General features: G+C 41.5%; 1 long non-coding RNA gene across 2 annotated transcripts; it reads left to right on the top strand.

Moving 5' to 3' along the window:
- Positions 1 to 8,919: 8,919 nt before the first annotated feature.
- On the top strand, positions 8,920 to 9,938 carry LOC129750990 (uncharacterized). 2 transcript variants are annotated; one of them, XR_008738553.1, is made up of 3 exons: positions 8,920 to 9,045; positions 9,138 to 9,318; positions 9,387 to 9,938. It is a non-coding gene; the product is annotated as an uncharacterized LOC129750990 (long non-coding RNA). The 2 variants fall into 2 exon arrangements; XR_008738554.1 differs by having other exon boundaries at positions 8,957 to 9,045; positions 9,118 to 9,318.
- The last annotated feature ends 707 nt before the right edge of the window (positions 9,939 to 10,645 follow it).

The raw sequence follows: 10,645 nt of genomic DNA, 5'->3' as shown, positions 1-10,645 counted from the left end.
CAAACCTAGCAGTGAGGAAGCAAAATTTGGCAAAAAGGTGCGAATGCTAGTGCAGATTACGTTTCAGCTCGGAAAATATTCACCCGAGATCAGAATCGTTTTCCATACCCGAAAATGTTTGCCTGGCTCGGCCTGAACCGTCCATGATGTGATGTGGCACAGAAGGACCATTGCTAGATTCCGCCGGATAAGTGTTTCGAAGAATGGACCTGCTAAATGAGCCTTCGGTGTGCTGTGAATTGCTCGAGAGTACACGTTCTGCGCCCGGATGATAGCAGTTTATAGCAGCAGGAGCATATTTGTACACAGGTAGACGCATTCCCGGAGTGAGGACTCACCATTGGCAGCCAGATCCGGTCAATTCCATCTCATTCCCTGGCTTCCCGTCTCATTCTTGAAGGGCCCTGGAAAGTTCCCCGGGATAGAGTGGCCACTCTGAAAGGTGCCACGTTATATTGTCGAATGGCGTCGAAACAACAGATTTTTACACAACACTAGATGAGACAACAATGACAAATATTTGTTGAGTGGATATTTTCGAGGGGCACTGTAAAAGTGCGCTATTCTAGTGGAAATACTCCTCTTGACTTGAAATCATCTGGCTGGGTGACCTGTTTACAGTATGCTGGCAAAAGGACTGGGAACAAGCGGTTGTTTGCATGTTTTTTCAGCCACATCGTCAGCCACCTACCTATTTGTTGATGGCGAATAGTCAATTTTCATACTACGTTGCAGAAAAGCACGCGCAAGTGTCGATTTTTATTAAATTCAAACGGTCCTTCAATTCCCGATGAAAAATTATTAAGATGATAATTTACATTTCTCAGAAGGTACAGAAGATACTGTTTTGAGAACGATTCTAAGGAAAATCCAACTTGAAAAATTTGTTTTAAAAAAATCGGGGCATCATTTTTATCTAAATACTTTTAATGAACTGGTTCGATTTTTAAAGTTTACGAAACTTCAAAAAACATAATTTTAGCAGAGGGATTATTTCAATATTATTGATTTTAAAACATTTCTGGGAAGAATTCACGCAAACGTTAAAGTCCACCAAAGGTACATACGTATGTAGGTAAAAGATGAGGCACAGATGCAAAAACGAGCCACTAGTTTACTAACCTACCATTCCCGGGAAAATGAGGTACGTGACTCAATCAATTCACTTCAGAGGCTGTTTTTGTTCCAAATACCATAGGCCACGGAGGGGGAAATGGGGTTTTGGCGAGCACTAGAACGTGTTATGCATCATGTGATTATTCATCAAAATCGTTTAACTCTCGATACAAATCTAATAAATAATATGTTACTTGTAAATCTATAGAACGGAATTATGATGCAAAGTTTGAATATAATTTAAGGAAATGGGAGAGCACCTAATATTATTCAGAAAACTAATCAATATTATATTTAATTTCAACATTTGAATAACATATTCTTTTTTTGTGATCACTCATATCTATTACTGAAATGCATTTATTTCCATCTAAAAGACGAAAAACATTTTTTAGTATTTACACTTCTAGGCTAGTGAACGGTAGACAATGTGCAACTCGAGACCCCATACACCCAACTTTCGGGTAGTGGTCATATTACCTCTTGCCTGCAACTCCGATTCTCTACCTCCCCGTGGTGCTAGCTGGGGTGCGAGCAACCTTAGCGGAGATCGGGTACCCAACCCCGGTGGATGCTTTGGTCGCATGCAGACTGAGTTAGGGGGCTTCACACGCGTCTGTTCTCCATGTCAGGGGCGGCGTGCGGAGTGCAACAACGTCCTGGTGGTGTTCGGGACCCAAAACAGCAACATCACGACGGTCCTCCTGCGAGATAGTGGGGTTAGCTGCGGGCCTTGCGAGCCCGTGACTACAAAAAAACCATAAGCAACGAACAACGAACAACAAATTTCGGATGGAAATCGGCAAAGACCCACGCGACGAAAAGGGACTAGCGATTGGAAACTGGGAACATGGAACTGCCGATCTCTAAATTTTGTGGGCAGTACCCACGTGCTCTCCAACGAATTGAAGAGCCGCAAATTCGACATCGTAGCGCTGCAGGAGGTATGCTGGAAGGGCTCCACGGTACGAACCAACCCAGATGGTCGTGCCATCTACCAGAGCTGCGGCAACACACACGAGCTTGGAACAGCTTTTATAGTGATGGGAAAGATGCAAAAGCGCGTGATCGGGTGGTGGCCGATCAACTCACGAATGTGCCGGTTGAGAATCAAAGGCCGGTTCTTCAACATCAGCATCATCAACGTGCACAGCCCTCACCTCGTAAGTACCGGTGACGACAAAGACGAATTTTACGCGCAGCTGGAGCGTGAATACGACCGTTGCCCAAAACATAATATCAAGATCGTCATCGGGGACTTTAATGCTCAGGTCGGCCAGGAGGAGGAATTCAAACCGACAATTGGAAGGTTCAGCGCGCACCAGCTGACCAACGAAAACGGCCTCAGACTTATTGATTTCGCCACCTACTAACGAATGGCCGTACGTAGTACCTTTTTCCAGCACCGCCTCCCACACAAGTACACTTGGAGATCACCGTACCAAACGCAATCACAGATCGACCACGTTTTGATTGACAGCCGGCACTTCTCGGACATCATCGACGTCAGATCCTGTCGAGGAGCCAACATCGAGTCGGACCACTATCTGGTGATGGTGAAGATGCGCCCAAAACTCTCCGTAGTGAACAACACACGAAACCGGCGCCCGCCTCGGTTAAATATCGCGCGACTGAAGCAACCTGAGGTCGCGGCAGACTACGCGCAATCGGTTGAAGCAGCGCTGCCGGCAGAGAGATAACTTGATGAAACCCCTCTCGAGGACTGTTAGGATACCATCAAGATAGCCATCAACAGCGACGTGGAGAACGTCATCGGTCATGTGGAACGAACTCGACGGAACGACTGGTTCGAAGAGGAGTGTAGAAGGGTGATGGACGAAGAAAATGCCGCGCGAGTGGCAGTAGTGCAAAGAGGCACCCGTCGAAATGTGGAAAATCGCCGATCCTGAGAAAAAGCGCCGCCTGGAGGAGGAGGAGCCCGAGGAGCTTGGAGTAGCTGCATCGTTCCCAAGAAACACGAAAGTTCTTTCAGAAACTCAACGCATCCCGCAAAGGCTTCATGCCGCAAGCCCTATCTACAGGAAAGGCGACAAATTGGACTGTGAGCACTACCGAGCGATGACTGCCCTAAATGCCGCCTACAAAGTGCTGTCCCGAATCCTACTCCGCCGCCTAACGCCACAAGCAAACAGATTCGTGGGAAATCTTCAGGCCGGCTTCATGGAGGGAGGTCTATGACAGACCAGATCTTTTCATTACGGAAAATCCTACAAAATTGCCGTGAACACCAAGTCCCTACGCACCACCTGTTCATCAACTTCAAAGCCGCATACGACACGATCGTCATGATCGAGCTCGGAAAATCATGGACGAGAACGGCTTTTCCGGGAAGCTGACCAGACTGATTAAGGCGACGGTGGATGGAACGCAGTGGTAGTGCGGACCTCGGTAGAATTGCCGAGTTCATTCGAGTCGTTGCCATGGACTGAGTGAATTTTAGGAATTATGTTCGTTAAGTTATGTCATGAGACGGAATACTACAAAAATAAATAAAATAGTATCACAGTACTCCGAGGGATAGATAAGTATTCTAGCTTGAGACGAATCCTGATTGCTTTTCTTAAGCGATTTCCCGTACATTGCTCTCGGGCGTCACGAACGGCTCGGAAAGCATGCCACACTCACATTATTATTTTTATTTACATAGTATTTCGTCTCACGACATAACTTGACGAACATAATTCCTAAAATTCACTCGGTCCATGGCAAACGTTCTCCAATTTCTCGGGCACCCCACTTTCGCCAGATCACGCTCCTCTTGGTCTAACCACCTCGCTCGTTGCGCCCCCGCTCGTCTTGTTCCTACCGGATTCGTAGCGAACACCTGTTTTGCAGGACAGTCGTCCGGCATTCTCGTAACATGTCCCGCACAGCGTATCCGGCCAGCTTTCACCACCTTCTGGATACTGGGTTCGCCGTAAGGTCGTGCGAGCTCATGGTTCATCCTTCGCCTCCACACTCCGTTCTCCTGTACGCCGCCAAAGATGGTTCTTAACACTCGTCGCTCGAATACCCCGAGTGTACACAGGTCCTCCTCGAGCAATATCCATGTCTCGTGCCCGTAGAGAACAACCTGTCTAATTAGCCTCATATACAGGTTACACTTCGTGCGAGGGCAAAGTCTTCTCGACCGCAGTTGCTTGTGGAGTCCATAGTAGGCACGACTTCCGCAGATTATTAGCCTCCGGATCTCACGGCTGGTGTCATTGTCTGCGGTCACCAGTGAGCCGAGATAGACAAAGTCTTCGACTATCTCCAGCTCGTCGCCGTCGATCGTGACCTTGTTATTACTGGACAAGTGGGTTCGGTCGGTCTCGGATCCGCAGGCCAGCATGTACTTCGTCTTGGACGTATTAATCATCAACCCAATCGTTCCTGCTTCGCGTTTCAGTTTGCGGTAGATCTCCTCCACCGTCGCAGATAATCTGCAGACTATATCAATGTCATCGGCAAAGCAGATAAGTTGACTGGATCTGTTGAAAATCGTGCCCTGCATTTCGCCCACCGCTCGTCGAATAACACCTTCTAGCGCCACGTTGAACATCATCAAATATAGTAAAACAAATATACCTCACTGTCAGCCTTCTCCATACATTTCATAAAGGACACTCATGTCAGCACCACCTACTGACGAAAGTTCCTACTAAAGTCACTTTTAGTACCACCATTGCCACCCCAAGCGACAACAGCCCCACCTACAAGTCAGAAATCCGCCAGAAATAGTTCAGATCGCCGATTTTTATGTATGATAGTTGGAACTTTCTCCATATGATGGCGTGCTTTATGTGTCGCCTTGTTTTTTGAAGAGTGAGGTATATTGTTTTATTACTATATTTGACATCATGCAGGATAGACCATCACCTTGTCGAAGCCCCCTGCGCGATTCGAATGAACTCGACAACTCACCCGAGATCCGCACACAGCACTGCGTTCCATCCATCGTCGCCTTGATCAGTCTGATCAGCTTCCCGGAAAAGCCGTTCTCGTCCATGATTTTCCATAGCTCGTTACGGTCGATCGTGTCGTATGCGGCTTTAAAGTCGATGAATAGATGGTGCGTAGGGACTTGGTGTTCCCGGCATTTTTGGAAGATTTGCCGTAATGTGAATATCTGGTCCGTCGTTGACCGTCCCTCCATGAAGCCGGCCTGATGACTCCCCACGAATCTGTTTGCTTGTGGCGTTAGGCGGCGGAGTAGGATTCGGGACAACACTTTGTAGGCGGCATTGAGGACAGTGATCGCTCGGTAGTTCTCACAGTCCAATTTGTCGCCCTTCTTGTAGATGGGGCATGCTACCCCCTCCTTTCACTCCTTCGGTAGCTGTTCTATGTCCCAGATCCGGACTATCAACCGGTGTAGGCAATCGGCCAATTTGTCACTTACATATGACACGCTAAATCATTGCCTTTTTATCGAATTTTTCGGTGAAAATTGGTATCCTCGTTTTGTAATAAAACTTGCAATAGGTTTCGTTTTCGATGATAACGCACATTGCAACAGCAGTTGATCATATAAATAACGAGCTCTTGGTTTGACAGAGGCAGCTTGTTTTTGACTCCGCTTCGGCTTCTTCTGATTTTTATACACTGCCGGCCAAAAGTTTGGGATCACCCACTTAAAAACATGCAAATTTTGATCGTTCATATCTCAGCCGTCTTAGGACATATTGAAAATCTTTTGATCTCATTTGAAAGATAATGAGCAATAGCTATCTCGGAGGTATTTTGTCCAAATATAATGTTTTAGTTTTGAACTTAAAACTTAACCTAAAGTTATACCATTTTCAAAAAATCGTACTCAATATTCAAAGCCGATCATCTCGGGATAGGGTGGACCAAATCTCAAAATTTGAGTGGCATTAGAATTTCTGTTCTTTACTTCTCAAAACACAATCAAAAAAAATTGTGAAAAAATTCAAAAACGTATTTTTAATTAATAAAATAGACACTTGAGTCATCGTCCAAAAGTTTGGGATCACCTCTATGTATGATGAGTTTGGGATCATTCTTATAAAAACATGCAAATTTGTTTTATTCATATCTTTCTCATCTTACATCTTATTGCAGATCTGAAGGGTTCATTTAGAAGCTAAGGAATTGTTGTTTTTTAATAAATTCATTCAAAAATTATATTTTGAAGTGATAACCATAAAAAAATCACCTGAAATTAATTGTTTTTTTTTAAAGTTCTCAGATTTTTTTTATAGTTCTCACCTTAAAATATAATTTTTGAATGAATTTATTAAAAAACAACAATTCCTAAGCTTCCAAATGAACCCTTCAGCTCTGCAATACGATGTAAGATGAGAAAGATATGAATAAAACAAATTTGCATGTTTTTATAAGAATGATCCCAAACTCACCATACAAAGAGGTGATCCCAAACTTTTGGACGATAAATCAAGTGTCTATTTTATTAATTAAAAATACATTCTTGAATTTTTTCTCAAATTTTTTTGATTGTGTTTTGAGAAGTAAAGAACAGGAATTCTAATGCCACTCAAATTTTGAGATTTGGTCCACCCTATCCCGAGATGATCGGCTTTGAATATTGAGTGCGACTTTTTGAAAATGGTATAACTTTAGGTTAAGTTTTAAGTTCAAAACTAAAACATTATATTTGGACAAAATACCTCCGAGATAGCTATTGCTCATTATCTTTCAAATGAGATCAGAAGATTTTAAATATGTTTTAAGACGGCTGAGATAAGAACGATGAAAATTTGCATGTTTTTTAGTGGGTGATCCCAAACTTTTGGCCGGCAGTGTATGTCTTTAGACCCAATCTTACCTGGGTACTATGGACGGTGCTACAAGGGTATCCCACTTTTTCGGCCACATCCCAAACTGAGGAAGTCTTCTTACTGGGGTAAGCACGCTAACTTTTCGGTCCAAAGTTTGTCCACAGAAACCCGATTTCCACACAGATTTTTTGTCCGCGAAGTTTATATCCTAACCATACTTCCGAATCACATTTCGGACCGCTTCCATTTTCACCAACTAACTCAGCGAAATGTTGAGGATAATAAACTATTTGTGCATGATATTTTTCCGGGTAATGCTTCTCATTTTCACGAAAATTATGAAAACTGGAGCTCACGATACACAGAGTTTTAAGGAAAACTGTGAACAACAACACATCATCATTGTTTATTTAAATCGTGCTCAGACATAATGGGACATCCTATACTTTGTTATAATTCCTGATCTTGATGATATGTTTTCCAGTCCCATTTTTTAGAAATTCAAAATTACTAAGTCATATAAAATTATTTTTTAGTAAAACTACCAAACTTCCAAACCGTGCACTGAATATCTTCTGGAGTTCACTTTCTCATGCAAAGCGCCTTTCATCACAAATCCTGCCTTTTCCACGAATGACTCAAATCTCAAGAGTATCCTTGCGACCCTGGCGTTGCAACGGAAATAATCATACCATGCATCTTCATTTGTTGGATTATATTTCCTCAACCTGATGGGAAATGTCATTCTAAATCTGTCCAGACTGAAATCACGGCGCTCGCTCGGGTGCTGCTGCGTACTGGAATCTGGAACCTATGTATGTCGTTTATGGTAATTTACGATTATCGATGACATATATCGTGAACGAGTATTCCTGCACCTTCTACGGGTGATATTTGCCCGTTCAGCTTCTCATCTTATAGGTCACCAGAATAGCAGTGCAAGTGCATCACCCAAGAATAGCCGTACATATTATTCAAACTTAATAGGTATCACGTTCATATGTCTTGTGCCTGCCCGGTGTGGCTGCTAGGCAGTTATAATATTCCAATTACTTAAGGCAGAGGTCGAGTGGGTAATTGCTTTTACTTCAATTGCGCCCGACGTGTCATGCATTTTAGAGTAAATGTATTGTAGATAACTGCATAAATATATGCAAAGTCGACTGGAGCTTTCCAACGATAACGTGTAGTTGTTCTGCACTCTACCTATACTAAATACATACCAGCTAGTTTTGAATGATTTAGAAACTATTCATTAGTTATTGGGAAAATTTTGAAAATAAAATTGTTGAAATATTGAATTCATACAAAAGTTTCAATTTATGAGCATGATTCAAGAATTACTGAAGAATAATTAAATTTATAAGGAACTAGCTGATCCCGTACGAACTTCGTTTCGCTTTAAATCATTGATACGTCAAAATGAGTTTAGAAAATGAATTCAAAACATTCTTTCGACAATTTTGGGCAAAAAATTTAACAGTGTTTAAATTTGCTACTATTACTATTACTTGAAATTCAAATTAAACGGTTGATTGACTTTTTATTAAAATTTATGTGAGAGTGTTTTCTTCTCGATCGGTTGCAAAATCTAGACATTATGGCAGAAACATGTACTATTTCCTATTTCTTTATGTGCACGACTTTTTTGCTTGACCTTCACACTTAAATTGGTATCAATTAACTGCCTCCAACAAAATTATTGCACAAAACACTGAACTTTTAATGAAACCCTCTTTTTCTGTCCCATGGCCCGAAATTCGATAATTGAAACCAACTTTACGTTCCTTAAAACTCCCTTGTGCCATTTTTTCTTTTCAAATTATGTGTAAAATAACGTCAGGAACTTGAAAACAGTGAACAGCGAATATAGACGCCCCTTTCGCCGACCCTTGACACGGGGGGAGAGTCTGGCAACCTTCACGCTAATTTTTTTATAACCATTTTTGATTCAAAAATAACCATTTTAAGCCTTTTGCCTCAAAACTGCCAATATGGTTATTTTACAACAATTTTTCTAGTTTCTATTTCAACCATATTTCTAGTTCTCAAGTGATAACCACAAAATGGTTCAAATTTTTAGTGTTTCATCGCCATTTTGGAAAAGCAGCCGAACGCGTTTTTTGAAATATTTTGTGAGTGAACAAAAAGGAGCTGCTTAAAGGTATTAGATTTCATAAATTTTATAAATTTCATAAAGATTTCATATCTTCATAAATTAATCCAAACCTAACAGTTACCCAAATGTAATTTCAGTGCACCAAATGAGCTCTCCGTTTCCAGCTCAAAGATCCAGCCGGAAGATTCGAAATATTGTTAAGGAGAAGTCAAAAATGATGTTCCCGATTATTGTTCCGGTAAAAAGGAATCGATTTGGTCAAGAAGGATCGTATGAAAGTGCTACATTCAAAAGTGGAGTTCCTATAGGATCAAAAAGGTTGGTAAATTTATGTGAATCTTAAATGTTAAATTCGAGGTGTAATAAAAAAAAACTTTAACTTTTAGCAAATCCAACTTACCGTAACATTTGGCCGGAAGCTCGCACAAAAGCGATAATATACAAGACGAATGGTGGTTCATCGTATCGCTGACGCATCGCGTAGTCAAATTCCGGGTTTGACCGCTTCTGCTGGCGTTTTTTGCTGATAGAAGCAGCCGAACATCTGCCTTTTTGGGCAAATCCGGAAACGTTCAAGGGGCGAGTTTTCATCTACCTTGACAGCTGGTGCTAGTTGAAACTAGCGCTTCTCAAGCTAAGTCTTCCCAATCACGAAGTCGACGAACAAAGTTATACGGAATGACTTAATTGAAATTATCAATCGGCCGTCATATTATAGTTTTGACTTATTTTAGTATTAGAGCGAAATGATTGTGCTGCCTTTTTTCGCGATATACACGAATTTGTGACCACGAAAAAAAGTATAATTGAGGTAAATTACTGAAAACCTTTATTTAAATTTTTGATTAATTGTCTATCATGATTTTGATTCTCCGAAACCTTAGGATTTGTGCATGAAAAACGTTAAAATAAGGTCTACAGTAAACATGCATGTTAAACAAAAAAGAAAATATAAAATAAAATTGAAAACTCGCATTTTTTTCTGAATTTTTGTCGAAAATTATGAAAGTTTCACATTTGCTATTCTGCTTTTCATATTACGGTTCCAAAATAACCATTTTTGAACTTCTACGGTAATCTTCCTTGAGGTTGAAAAATAACCATATTTCTACTTCTCCCCGAAAAGTCATTTTATGGGTTCTCATGGAGAACTCATAAAATGGCATTTCCCGGGAAAAGGTCAAAAATGGTTATTTTTGAGTCGTAAATGGTTTAATAGTTTCTAGCGTGTTGTTTGCCTTAAACGCGTTTTTTTCGGCTCGCGTTTAATCGACATTTTCCGAGGAATTTCGAATTCTTTTTCGCGTTGTGTCAAGTTGTGCTGTGTTAATCGTAGTGCTTCGCTGAAAAATTGTTGAATTTCATTGGGAAAACCCCCTCGAGACTTTAAAATGGGAAATAATAAAATTAGGATTCTCCCACGCAAAATTTTCACCTGTTGTCGACGCGAGTGTTGTCGTCCCTTTCTTTTGCATTTCTGATTTAGGCCTGAAAACGAAAGCAGGCCGTGATATTCCGTCTCGCTCGCTAATACGATGATCTGAACATGTCCAAAAATGTTCGACAAGTGTATGAAGAATGGCTGTTTGTACAAAAATTGACTAATAACATAAGTCAAAGGGAACCAGGAAACCCGAAGATAAGT

This window comes from Uranotaenia lowii, chromosome 3, assembly GCF_029784155.1.
Source record: "Uranotaenia lowii strain MFRU-FL chromosome 3, ASM2978415v1, whole genome shotgun sequence".
Classification (NCBI taxonomy): Eukaryota; Metazoa; Arthropoda; class Insecta; order Diptera; family Culicidae; genus Uranotaenia; species Uranotaenia lowii.
The sequence above is the reverse complement of the archived record's forward strand: the minus strand, read 5'-3'. Positions and strand labels throughout refer to the sequence as shown.